The sequence below is a fragment of the Corvus moneduloides genome, chromosome 5 (genome assembly GCF_009650955.1).
Source record: "Corvus moneduloides isolate bCorMon1 chromosome 5, bCorMon1.pri, whole genome shotgun sequence".
NCBI classification, from domain to species: domain Eukaryota; kingdom Metazoa; phylum Chordata; class Aves; order Passeriformes; family Corvidae; genus Corvus; species Corvus moneduloides.
In genome coordinates this window covers 26,067,047-26,081,047 of record NC_045480.1, presented here as the reverse complement: position 1 = coordinate 26,081,047, position 14,001 = coordinate 26,067,047, and the positions used below count along the sequence as shown (strand labels likewise).

At 42.0% G+C, this 14,001-nt stretch overlaps 1 protein-coding gene and 1 long non-coding RNA gene across 10 annotated transcripts in view; one reads left to right on the top strand and one right to left on the bottom strand.

Moving 5' to 3' along the window:
• The window catches only part of LOC116443929, a 55,328-nt gene extending 50,736 nt beyond the window's left edge, over positions 1–4,592 (top strand). Inside the window, exons 2-3 of the long non-coding RNA XR_004240108.1 lie at positions 1,159–1,270; positions 3,006–4,592. This is a non-coding gene — a long non-coding RNA (uncharacterized LOC116443929). The remainder of the gene's footprint in view (positions 1–1,158; positions 1,271–3,005) is intronic.
• GABRB1 (gamma-aminobutyric acid type A receptor subunit beta1) overlaps positions 1–14,001 on the bottom strand; it is a 128,759-nt gene that overhangs the window by 59,718 nt on the left and 55,040 nt on the right. The gene's annotated exons all lie outside the window — the stretch shown is intronic.

Sequence of the window (14,001 nt, the reverse complement as noted above, 5' to 3'; positions counted from 1 at the left end):
CATGGTAGAAGGGCATCAAAATCATAGCTATTACTGAAAAAATTGGTCAGGAGTAAGATTTTCTTTTATGTGATAGAAAACCTTACCACTGTCATTGTCACAAATCCTAGCCTGGACTCTAATTTTTGAAGAAACAACATAAAAGCTGTCTGATACAATTTGTGCTCTTCATCTTTAGTGGCTTAAGACTGTATCATTGCCATGAAATCAAAGCAGAATTGTTACCTTTCAAAAAGACTTTCTACCTGAAATGTTGCATCCAACAGAGCTATAAACTACAGGCTTACCAGTGAAAGTTGTTAATAAAAATACTGTTCTTCCTTGCCCTGGGCCTGTAGCTTTGGGTTTTTTTTTTTTTTTTAATGGATGAAATACGATTGATGCTCGGTGGTTATATACAATAGGACAATTACATCCACTGTGAGCACAGACCCCAGATCTACAAGGATTTCATAGATATGCCCTTTTTCAGGCCTACAAGATGGTTGCTACCCACAACAGACACAAGAGATTGTATGCTGAAGGTTTGTTTGTTTTTTGCTGGCCTGAGTCCCTAGGAGGAGGTCAGGACATCTTTGCTTTTCAGACCATGCTGCTCAAGCCTGGATCTACAAAGTAATGCAGCGAGGTATTTGCTGTGCTTTCCTGAGTAGGTGATTTAATTTAAATAGTGGTACAGAGGAGCATGAACACCAAGGGGGCAAGTTTTTGAATGTACAACTTGAATACAGGTGGGTTAGAAGCATCATTGAAGAGAAGTTTGCCCTTAGTTCCTCTTACACATATACAAACACCAGTTGGAAATTGGATGAGAGAAAATGAAAATTAAAAAACAAACCAAAAATGAACCAAACAAGAAAAAACAAAACAACCCCCCTCACTCAACACCACAAATACCCCTAAAGCCCCCACCACTATTCTGGTGCAGCTTCATATGTTGTATCTATTTCCTAACCTGTCCTATTTCAAGCCTCTTTAGGTAAAAAAGCCTTCATAGATGACTGATAAAATTTGAATCCTCAGTGTTGCACCTGGTGTCCTCTACATCTTCTGCCTGATCCAGCAGAGCCTATCCAGTCTGCAGCATAGATGGAACAGAAATTCCAATTCTACATAATTATCTTTTTTTCTTCTTGGTTTTCTTTGTATTTTCACTAGGACTTAAGGCTGGTTTTGTGGAATTGTTATGCTGTCCTACAAAAAAGCAAACAATTGAGAGTGGTGTCTATGTGATGGTTCTCAAAGCTCAACCAAGAGAAAAATAGCCATGGTAAGCTACAAAAGATCCTAAAGGATGTGATCAAGTGAAAGAAAAAGAAATTGTCTCTTGGCTATGACTACTAGAAGTTGAGTTGCTATTTTTAGCATCATAGTCTGTTAAGAAATTTTGTTTCATCCAGCTGTGCTTTATATGAAATACTGCTGTTAGCAACACCACAGTAGAGACAGTGATCCTCTGGTCTGCAATCGTGCTATACTATGGAGAAGTACGTGGCAAGCCAGCAAGTGTTAATGAGGAAAAAAATCTGAGCTTCATCCTAAAGGAATCTCAGTGTGTCTTAACTGAGGAAATTATCTATTTTTTTTTCCATTCCTTAGTACGTGGGGGTATTAATCATTCAATGTTTTAATAAGAAAAATGGTCTGATGTCACAATTGTGAGAGTCCCTGTCATGGTAAGTTCGTATTTTAAAAAGCGTAGTTGAAGATTGTTTTAATGAAAAGCAAATTATATCTGCACTATAATAACCCAAATTTTATAAACTTCCTAATTGTTTTTTAATGGAAAACAGCCTTACCTTTCTTATCTCTCATCAGTGACGTATAAAATGCTGGCAAGTCACATCTTGGAGGTTTTTATATTATTTTTTATATTGTACAGTGGTGCGAGTGAAGTGGGGATTGAATGACTACTTGTCTTCTACCCTGTAAAATTTGCTGGGGATTTTGTGCTTTCAAGCTCTAGAGTATATGAATAATTTCTGAATCTGTCACATCTGTAGTGGTAATTGAATTTTTTAGCTTTTTATGAAAGCTTCCCAAGATCTCAAGCATCAGTCTAGATATGAAAATAAATCACACTGTGTTTAACTTTCATATTTAAGAATTTCTATTCATGAGTTAAAAAAGCAGGGCCCAATGTAAAATTAAAAAAAGAGAATCTGTTTCTGCAGCTAACTGTTCTTTTAAATGATTTGTTTTTAAAAATAATTCACTTTTTATAGAAACACACCGAACATTTTTTTTGCTGAACTGTATTTTCCATAATTAAAAAAATCTGTACTTCTGCTGAAAAATCATGATATTTCAGTAGATTTAATAGTGCCGTTCATGCTTTCCAAAAGTGCCTTCTTTCATTTTCAGAGCATAGTGAACCTTTAGAGTGGTAAATGTTTGAGCACCAATGATAAAGCTGTTTTGATGTGTATCTGGTCTATTTTCCATTTTTTATGTGACAAATTTTGATTTATTAGAATGAGATTTTTTTCTCTTTCTTAGTAATTGTGCAAATTTCTTATTTTTTTGTATCAAACCTGGAATTTGTAAATGTATTTATGCAGATGTGTACTATAACTTATAAGTAAATCTGTATCAGTGCTTTAATAAGGTGGGTTAGGTTGCTAAGACAAATACTTACATGCTAGTCCTAGGTAAGATATGTTCTGTGAAAATGTGAGTAAGAGAAGCTAGTCTATTTTACTCAAAATTGCAAGTTATTTTATAATCTGAATTTAAGCAGCCTCATAGATAAATACTGGCACCAAGCCTCACAGTTCATTTGAGGAATATAAATTTCTATGAAAATGAATGGACCACTGAAGCATATGGTACTTGAAGTTAGATGAACAATTTATACTTCCAGTAAGGAACAGACTGAACAGTTACCATACAATCATAATTCCTTTTTTATTTCTATTTTTTTTTTGTTCCCTATTCTTTTTTTTTTGAGCGATATGTATAGATAACGTAAGGGCAATAATGGTTTTTTTTTCTTTCCTGTTAAGCCTCTGAAGATCTCTGAAACCAGAAGAGATACATTAAAATAGCTGAAGAATTTGGACTTCCTGGTAATTTCTACTCTGTGATTTACCAGTTCAGCACAGTAGAATATAATGTAGAATACATTGCTATATTATAATCTACCCTTCCAGGAGACACAGAACTAGTACTTCACCATGTTTATCAGATGAGTTATGGATTCTGTTGGAATAAAAAAAGAGTTCGTGTGTCTGCTGTACTGGTAGTTGTTTTGTCTTTTACAAATTCCATATTTTAAGGAGAAAATAGGGAATCTTTTAGTGTGCAACGTTTAGCTTGGTGGTCTAGAAGACCTTGTTTTTTTCCTTTTTCCAAGGAGGCCTTAATCTAAGCTCTGTTATTATTTCATGTACTGAAAAGCAGTTTAGCATATTGTGATATATTTAAGTAATAACTGAATATCAAAGCACACTCTGAAAGTCTTAACAGCTAAAAATGAATATTGTGGATGCAGTTATTAGCAAAATTTAGCAAATGAAATAATATTCTGTGAATAGCTATTCTAGGTCAACAACTTGTTAGCTCTATACATGAGTTCGCACATGAAGGCACTGTGCAGCAAAATGAATACATGAAGTGCACCAATTTCATACTTCTAATAGACAGCAGTGTATATTGGTAATTGTGGGATGCACACTGTACACCCAAACAATCTTAAATTTAAATTTTATCCTTGGGAACCATCTACTAATCCAGTATCTGGCAGCCTCACAGAAAATGAGATGAAATTCAGATACATTATACATTATAACTTAATCAAGACAAACATAACTGAAATTGCAATTTAAAATTAAATATGGAGTGATAATCAGAATATTAATATTGACTGCAATAATGCTATAAATGTAGAAAGCAATAAATGTAAATCCTGCTGTGACCGAAAGCTCTTATTAATTGGGAAAGAGTATCTTCCATGTTTATCTGATACAAGAATAGGAAGGGCAGAGTTTTGAAAGAATGGTGAATGCTAGATTTGGAAATCGTAAAAAGTCATACTCATTCCTATGATGCAAGCATGCTAAAGCATCAGAAGCAGCTGTTAGCTGTTCAGCAAGTTAGCTGCCCCACCTTGGAACCCCAAGGCAAGATCTATATCCTCACCTGCAAAAGAGCTGTTTTATGGTAAGAGGATACAAGTGGTGATGTGGGGTTTTGGGTGTGGAATTTTGGGTTTATGTTTGGAATTTGTGCGTGTGCTTTGTGTTGGGGTTTTTTGCTTGTTTCTTTGAGGGGTGTTTTTGGTTCTCCCCCACCTCCTGCCTGACCCTGGTGCTCAATTCCCAATACATGCACAGAAATTAGGGGAAAAAATTTTAGCTGAAATTAAGGAGGAAGAATATACTGGCCCTACTCATGTTCTTTTCTAAGAATGTCAGGGGAGCTGCACCTCTTTATTAAGTCTGCAGTCCAGCTAAGCAAGGAAGCCAGGGAATTAGAGAGCACAGTACCGAACCAGTTGTGTTTGCCTTCCTTTCTAAGGACATAGTTTAGTGTTCCTGTTGTTGTTTTCAGTGAAGACTGATGAAGCATTTATTACCCAGTTCTTCTCTTCTATCCAAAGTAGTGAGAAGAGGGGAGAAGGAGCATGTACTCAAATTATTCAGTATTCACTGGCCTGGTTCACAGGAGGCCATGGTTCTTGCGAACTACACTTCTGACAGGGAAAATGGAACAGAAAGCTACACTGACTCCAGGACAATAGGATAAAAGCCTTCTATTTTCCATACAGAAGCTGTTTGGTGTTTTTTAATTTTCACACAGCAAACTTCAGTTTTGCAGAAATCATGTTTTCCATCAGAAAATTACAAAGCATTTGTAGATGTGAGACTTCCATAGGAGAAAAAGTTGCACGAGGTCTTGTTAGGCCAAGTGCCAGGTCCTATGCTTTGGCCAAACAGCCCCAGGCAGTGCTACAGGCTGGGGACAGAGTGGTTGGAAAGTGGCCCATCAGAAAAGGACTTGGGAGTGCTGGCTAGCAGCAGCTGAACACGAGCCAGCTGTGCCTAGGTGGCCAAGAAGGCCAATGGCATCCTGGCCTGTATCTGTAGATACAAAAATGCTGCTAGCAAGGATTTTCTTGCTATTTTCTAAGTCCGTGAGAGACTTTTCTCTCTCACAGAAGAGGTAGCAGAGCATGTAAACAACCAAGCCACCTGCAACCTTGGAAAGTCTTGTTTATGGTAGAAAAATATTTTGACAATGGATGCTTCAGGATTTTAGCCAATCACCCCAACGGTTGGCTGACCCTTTGTCCAATTAGACTATGAAGAAAAAGGCTATAAAAGAGTTTGTAAAATAATTAAATAAATCAATTTGCTGCACCATTCCTGCCTACTGGATCTTCTCTCCTCCTCCTCCCTATGGCTGCGGGACACAGTGATATACCCTAGTGCCCAGGCCTGCGGTAATATGTATCAGCAATAGTGTGGCCAGCAGGACCAGGGCAGTCATCATCCCCCCCTGTGCTCGGCACTGGTGAGGCTGCACCTAAAGTGCTGTGCTCAGTTTTAAGCCCCTCACTACAAGAAAGACATTGAGGTGCTGGAGTGAGTCCAGGGAAGGGCAATGGAGCTGGTGAAGGGTCTGGAGCGTAAGTCATATGAGGAGCAGCTGAGGGAGCTGGGGCTGTTTAATCTGGGGAAAAGGAGCCTTCGTGGGACCTTATCTCTCTCTACAACTACCAGAAAGGAAGTTGTCAGTCTTTTCCCCCAGGCAACCAGCAACATGGAAAGAAGAAAGGGCCTCAAGCTGTACCAGGGAGGTTCAAGTTGGACATCAGGAGGAATTTCTTTACAGAAAAGGTTGTTAAACATTGCACAGTGAGGTGGTGGGGTCACCATCCCTGGAGGTGTTCAAGAAGCAACCAGATATGGCACTTAGTGCTTTGATCTAGTTGACAAGGTGGTGATTAGTCAAAGGTTGGACTTGATGATCTCAGAGGTCTTTTCCAACCAAAATGATTCTGTGATTTTTAAATTTTGTTTGATCCAGTTGGTAGTTCCAGTTGCTAGTAAAGTGCCTTGCATTTCTGTTGTTCAAATGTGCTGATAATTCTTCAGGAAAGTATTTCATAAAACTTGTTGGCATTTATAACTTCACAATTATGTACGTGGCATCACAGTTGTGTCTTACAGAAAGAAGCAAAGATCTAGCAGGAATCCATACAGTTGATACATACATAATGATGATGCTCTTTATTGCTCAAAGCACAGCCAAGAACAAGATCAGAATCATAATAATGTTGGAAGTGGAGGCATTACTGTACTGGGATCCAGTATTACTCCTTGCAGTCAAAGCAGAAGTCCCATGAAATGCAATGGGATAAGAACTGCATCCAATGTCTTCAATCATTACTGGAAAAGCAAAGCAAAAAGCAAAACATTTCTCAGTTGCAACAATAAACTATATATTTTGTTGCACTTTCTTCAGTGTTTTAGTAATAATACTTAGCAGAAGCAGTAATAAATGCTTCTGACATTTAAATAGGTTTATATGACAGTTGTGTTCCATTGTTTTTGTATTATTTAACATAGAGGAGGGTAAAATCCCAATTTTATATTGTGTGTTCTGCTTTTCCTCTTGGAGACGAGTAAGGACTTCTATACTTTAAAACAATAACCCAGTGCCTTGCCCTTTGCTGCTTTTTTTCCCCTCTTATTTGAACATTGCTAACCTGAAAGGCTTGAATGTGCCATTCGCTCTTTTTATAGGAAGAAGAGCAATGATGTTACTAAATACTAATATGGAACATTTTGATTAGAAATGGATTTGCCAAAATTTAGCAGGACAGTAAGGTAGCAGGCAAGGTAGGCTTACAGCTGTGTTACTGTTACCCTCACTGCATGCTGGAAGCTCCTTTGAGAAAGGTGGAAAACTACTATACCATTCTCAGCTGCACTTCAAACTGCCAGCTGCATAACCTACTGTCTGCGATAGCAGTGAGATACACCACTGTAACACTTTTCACAGTTCACATTTAACACCATCTGCCTCAAGTGGCTATGTTAATTGCCAACAAAAGAATCAGATCATGTCCGTGGTAGGATTCCTATTCCTGGAAAGATCAATGAACTGCTTTTAGTACCTGTAGGAAACAAGCAATGGTATCTATTCTCACGATATTTGACTTTGCTTTTGAAGCTTCTAGTCTTTTTTTTGTATGGAGGGTTATGCTGTCATAAAGATGCATGAGGGGAGGGGTGGAGAACAGGAAAAATATGGCACAGGAGATATATACACTTACGTAAAGTGTCAATGTAATGAATGCTGGAGTAAAGAAATAAAAGTGTAGTGGCATATACAGTAACTATATTTAATGTGTTCATGTATTTTTACAGGCGGCAAATAACAGTGTCCTTCATACTTTGGCTCCAGTGAGGGCACCTGGCGTTTCAGAAAGAACAACTGAAGAGAAAGCAAAGGAAAAGAGAAGGTTCTTACTGCCAAGTAGCTCATAGACCAACATAAGTTAATAAAAGCCTACATACATCTTTTAAGACCAAATGTAGACAGCAGTAAGAGAAAAACATGTTTTCTCTCAAACATTTCTCTCTGTGACACAGCTAAAAACAAGTCTTTGCTAAAACCCCCCAAACAAACCCAAGTGGTCCAGGTGGCCTGTTGCAGTGGGGATCCTGCAACACGCATATATCAAACCAGGAGTCCCGTGGAAAGGAAATATATATGGACAGACAGATTCTTGCTAGATGTTTCAGAGAGATGTTTATTTCTCCAGCCGCATGGCCGGGGCTCAGCGGAGGAACTGTTCCAGTCACGGGACCAAGGGTCCTTCTGCCCGCGCAGGGAACACAAACCAACCAATGGGAACGAGGCTGAGCAGGGGCAGGGAAACCCCGTGTCTGTGCCTTCAGGGCCCCTCTCCCAGGGCTACACGGCAGGGGAGGGACCCCAACACCTCACCCGTTTTATTTTAATAAAAGGAGAATGAAAACAACTGGATAAACATAACAAGAACAGTTTCAAAACAAAACAAGCCACCCTCCTGAGTCTTTAAATGTCCAAACAGATTCTCTGGAACATCTTAGGGCTGACAGAAGGGAGACAGAACTCTCTGAGCATGCTTTGTGGGGAAACTGAGGCAGGAGAGGGTTTAACTTCTTCCCTCCCCCTTTTCATCCCCCACTCGGCATTGGAAAGGGATTTTTGGGGAAACAACTGGCAAAAGCATGGTTTTGTGAGGGAAACCATGGATGAAAAAACGGATTGGGAATACACTGGGGGTAATAGGACATAGGGTAAAAGGGAAAGGTGGGATTAGGAAAGGGAAACTGTAGGGGGGGCTTACAATGGAGATATTGTCTAACATGACTACGATTTTTTGCATATATACTGCCTTTTACAGAAACACCATCAGGCCCAGTGACCTGCGATGCTTGTAACCCTTTTCTCCCTAGTACAATATTAAATTCCACCACCTCTCCATCTCCCAAGCTTGGGATGCATTTTTCAGGGTTATTCTTTTTAATAGCAGTTCTATGCACGAATATGTCTTGCTGGTTGTCACACCTTGTTATAAAACCATAATTTTGCTTAACATTATACCATTTTACTATCCCTAAGGTCTTAGTTACTATGATCTTTTTCCGAGTGGCTGCTGTTTTTTGTCTCGCTGCGTCTTTGCTCTCTCCTTCGGTCGCTCCCGTGTTGGAATTGTCGGGGCTGCTGGTGCCTGCGCGCTCTTCCCGGGGTCGCGTTCGGGGCTGCGCGGGCCGGGCCGGGCCGCGCCGCTCAGTTCTCCGCGCGTCGCCTCCTCTGGTCGCAGCTTCGCTGCCGCTGCCTGGCGCTGCATCCACGTCTCGGCCGGGCCCCCGAGCGATGACCCCCCCGCGCCCTGCTCCAGCGTGCATCTCGGCTGGGCGCGGCTCCGTTCCACCGCCATCGCCGCCAGCCGCCGCCCGCGCAGCGCCCCTCTCGGTCGGGCGTTCACGGGGCTCGCTCCACCATGCGCTGCACAGGACCGGGCGGGCACTGCCGGGTCCCGCCGCGCCTCGCTCCGCCGCCGACACTGCGGCTCGCGTGGCTCCGCCCGCACGCGGGAACTGCCTCGCTGCTGCTCGCAGAGCGCTCGGTGCACGTGGCCTGGGCCGCACGGTCCCTGCGCCAGGCTTCCCTTCGCCAGGACACAGCTGACATTGCTCAACAGTCTCGGTAACTAAATAATATTCACGAAAATATTCTTCCATCGGCATATATTTTGACTCCAGTATTAACTGTGTCCAAACGGTTTTCCAAAAGCCCTTGGTATGAATTAAATCCCAAGAAACATAGAAAAAGTTCTTAAACAACCATGCCAGGAAGTGTTTCAGTTCTTTCTGAGCTTGAATCAAGCTAAAATTTACAAATCGTTGTTCAAGAATCATTTTAAGTTTAAGATAAATGTCCATATGCGGCTCTGAGAGCCAAGAGTCTTCCCACGGTTCCTCCATAGTTTAGATACGGAATAGCAAAGCAAAACCAAGAAGAGGAATCCAAAGTTTCCAGGGTTTACTCACACAAATCAGTCGCTTAGGGATCGGGGATCGTTCTGCTCTCAAATCTCCACCATTTGTTGCAGTGGGGATCCTGCAACACGCATATATCAAACCAGGAGTCCCGTGGAAAGGAAATATATATGGACAGACAGATTCTTGCTAGATGTTTCAGAGAGATGTTTATTTCTCCAGCCGCATGGCCGGGGCTCAGCGGAGGAACTGTTCCAGTCACGGGACCAAGGGTCCTTCTGCCCGCGCAGGGAACACAAACCAACCAATGGGAACGAGGCTGAGCAGGGACAGGGAAGCCCCGTGTCTGTGCCCTCAGGGCCCCTCTCCCAGGGCTACATGGCAGGGGAGGGACCCCAACAGTGGCCCATACCTGTCTGCCTGTGTCTGAGGACTCCAGTTAATGCTCAAGACCAAGTACTGACAACTAAAATGGAAAGTTATTCTAGGTATTATATGCTGCTTTATGCTGAAGTCCAGAATATTTCAGCATCCTTCTCCTCTGAGTTTTACAAAAACTTGTCTGTTCATGTGCAGGCATGAAAGGGAATGGTGGAATGACATTTGAGGACTGTGACCTTGTGCTCAGGAAGTGCTGTCCTCATCCTCTCTGCAAACAGGGGGAGAAAGCACTCCAAGGAAAAGACATTTCAAGCTTTAACTGACATTCCAAAATATTTCATTGAGCTTGGAGATGAAGCACCAATACACAGGAATAGGACTGGGCACTTGGGTGAAAACTGTACTTCCCATGTTTTTGTGTGGACTATATGGAGAGAGCTCCTTACTGGCTGGAGGACTGACTCATGAGTTGGGCATAGGTCAGTTCTGAGGGTTTATCACATGGAATGTGATGTGAGGACTAAAGCAAACTAAGCAAAGTTAGTTGGGAGGGTGCAACACTTTCAACTTCCCATTAAGGAAAAACATTGTGGAAGAGTGAAGAAATAATTAAACCCCACTTCCCTTGCTACCTATAAGCAAGATAATTGGAAAGCAGCCTGTTTTCTAATAATGGTGTTGCTGAAGCACTTGATTATTTTTTTCCTTTGTAATTTCCATCTAGCTCAGCAGGGGTGAACTATGAGACCATTACAAAGTGCACTGAATGTCTAAGGAGGATGACACAGTGCTAAGAGCTCAGAGGAATTCCTTGTGGTGTCAGTGCACAGTGCTGCAGGCGAAGCTGAACTGATTGCAGTCTCAGGAGCAGATGGGAGAGGTTTGTTGACTTTTGTCTTGAACCCTATTGTATAAGTGCTAACAGTACCAGAAATCTTATAGGAACTGGTCACAAAGTTAAAGAAAGCACACGAAAGTGAATATCTGCAGTGTAAAAATGAATTGGAGTCACACAACGAACTAGCTGATCATGTGAAGTAAAATTTATTATTAATTCTGTGTTGTGCAGGGCCTTATCTTAAGCCCAACTTAAAAGTAAGAAATCAGAAGTAAAGACAGCCAACCATACCTAGACCCTTTGGCTCCAGAAGATGCTTAACAATTTAGGAGGAAAGATACATATATCTTAATATGAGGTTGGGCTAACTTTATAAGAACAGCAACTGGCTTTTTCTTTTTAATGCCTTAATGTATATATAAAATTTATTTTTTATCCATTTAGGAGCAGGAGTTATTTCTATTTCTATAGGTCTGGTGATTGAAATCTATTTAATTCCTCCTGCCTGGTTCTCAGCTGTCATTCTACTGTATCAATTTTCTTTAGTTTTGAGCAAAGCAGATGGAGGTCAAATGACATGCGATGAGTCAATGGCTCTACCTGGAATAGAAACAGTAATTACATAGCTGCTGCCAGATCTTTAGACATGTGTATACCTTACTGGGGTTTTTTCGGTGTGTGAAGGTATTTTTGTTTTTTTTTTTTGATAGGTTGGTTGCTTTGTAGCTTTGTATATAACTACTACTTTTTTTTTTTTTTCTAATTGCTCAGGACAACTTTGTTTCATTGTTCATTAGGCTTATGATTGAATAGTGACCATTGAATACAATGGTCATGATTATGATGACTTACATGGCCAGAGATATTTTTCCTGTATATTTTTGGCACCCTGACTGCTTTACAGAATTCTAACCCATAAATGATAGATCAGGCTGATACTCACATTTTGTGCTGCACTTAGAAACCAGGGATAGAGGCACATCATGACATTTCTCCTTTATAATGACAGTCAAAGTGGAGATATTTTGTGCTTGGAGTGGGTAACACTAAGGGTGTTAGTGACGCTGTCATAGTACTAGAAGACTACTGACATGCTGGTTGCAAAATCCTCTGGGAATTTCTAGTCCAATCTTCTGCTGGAAGCAGGACTGCCACCAACCCTGTCTAAGGCTGAGATACTGCTTTCTCTAGCAAATCTTGAAGACCCTCTAGAATGGGAATTCCACAACATCTGTGTTGCAGTGGTTGAGTCCTCTCCAGGAATGACCAAGGAGCCACAGAGCCCCAAAACAGTGGAGGTCTGCTGGTGGGCAGGCTCAGAGGTCTAAGACCACCCCCTTTTAAATCCATGTTCTAGACAGTTCTCCTTTACTTAATACCCCACTGGTTCCTGGTACCCTTGTTCCACCCCTCGCCGTCCCCAGTCACTGTCCTGTCACCCCACGTCCTCTCAACCCCCTGGCCCCCAGGTGATAGGTCTCTGATGTTCTGCCCACGCCCGGTGCCGCTCCGGATAAAACCCTGGATCCTTCAGTGTTCTGTGTTCTTTGTCCCTGGGTCCCCTCGAGCAGGGACCCCAATAAACCCCTCAGAACTCAATACAAAGGACCCCTCCTGCCTCTCTGTCCCTGGCGACGCTGCAGGAGCTATCAGGCTCTGTGGGTGTGAGTGGCTGTGAGTATCCACCAGCTCTGGTGTGTCACAGTGTGTGCGAGCGTGTTTGCGCAGCACCTCCAGAGCTGCTCCGACAGGGACGCGATCGGGACGGACGCAACGCTCTTTCAGCCCCCCCACTCGCATCGTGTCCCATCTGTATGCACACTCTGCCAGTGCTGCACTACCTTTTTGGTGAGAAATCTTTCCTGACATCTACTCTGACCTTCCCTATGTGCAATTAGTAGCTGCTGCCCTTCATTATTTCATCTGCCATTACTGAGAGTGGTTTTACTGCAATCCTCCTTCCAGGAAACTGAAGGCTGCCATGAGGTTTGCATTTGGCTTTTGTCCTTGCCAACCAAAGCAAGTCAAGTTCCCATGTCTCTCCTGATAGGTTATGGGCTCAAGGCCCTGGCCACACTGAAAGCTCTTCACTGGATCTTTTTCAGTTTCTCAGTATCAGGAAAGAAATGGGAGACACTGTTTTAAGTGCAGCCTTACCATTACAGAATACGGCAGGGTAATAATTCCCCTCTGCGCTGCCCACACCCCTGCCAGTGTCACTTAGTATACAGTTTACATGATGACAATGCCCTTTGTGGCTTGTATTCACCTGCTACTTAATCCATCAGTTTCCCATCTGCTGAATTCTGAGTTTCCTGGCTGGACCCAGAGACGGGTATAGTGTTTGTTGGTTTTCATATCACCAGAGACCTCCCTGAGGACACACATTTTTCACAAGGGCAGGCAGAAGTTTCGAAATTATTATCAGTGAACTCTTAATTACCTTTTGACCCATGTTGTATGCCTCTTCTTTTTACAGTTCATGTAACTAGAGAAGCCTTTCTTGTTGCCCTGTCTCTTTTTACTGTCAGGTCCAACTAGGATTTGAAGCAATATTTTTATGGTTCACAGAATTAAAGACTCAGGTTTAAAGGATCTCATTAAGATTTAGAGAGAATTTGAGACATGAAAGTCAGAGGAAGCCTTAGCTGTTCTCCTGAAATCCAGGGCTGTGATCCTGCTTTTTGTCGTTTTTTTCTCCTCTCAGATTCCTGAAGTTTACCATCTGAGAGTCATTGCAGCTAAGGCTGCCTCTGACTTTCTTATCTCAGACAAATTTTTCTTCTTGTAACTACAAGGTCTAGCAGATCATGTTCTCCTGTTAGCTTCTTAGTTACCAGGAAGTTGTCATCAGTGCATTCAAGAAGTCTTCTAGATTACCAGAGCCCTCCTCTATCATCCTTCGGGCAGATACAGCAGTGGTTTGTCTCCCACAAGGAACAGGACCTGTGCATGTGAGACTTCTTCCAGTTGTTGGAAGAAAGTCTCATCTGCATTTTCTTCCTGGTCACGAAATCTATAGTACATACCCACTACAAGGCCAAACAATGTTTGGCTGCTAATCTTGATCCATAAACTGTTGTTTGGCTTCTGATCCACCCTAAGGCAGAGCTCCAAGTATTCCAGCTGTTTTCTCACATAGAGGGCATCTCTATTTCCTCTCTTTTCCAGCCAGTTGAACAGTAATTCTTGTTTCTGGTTTCCTTGCCAGTTCTGTTGCCTTGTTTCCTCCTCCTGTATGCTCCCTTCTGTGTTTTAGTTCATGGAGGGGCTTCTGTCTTA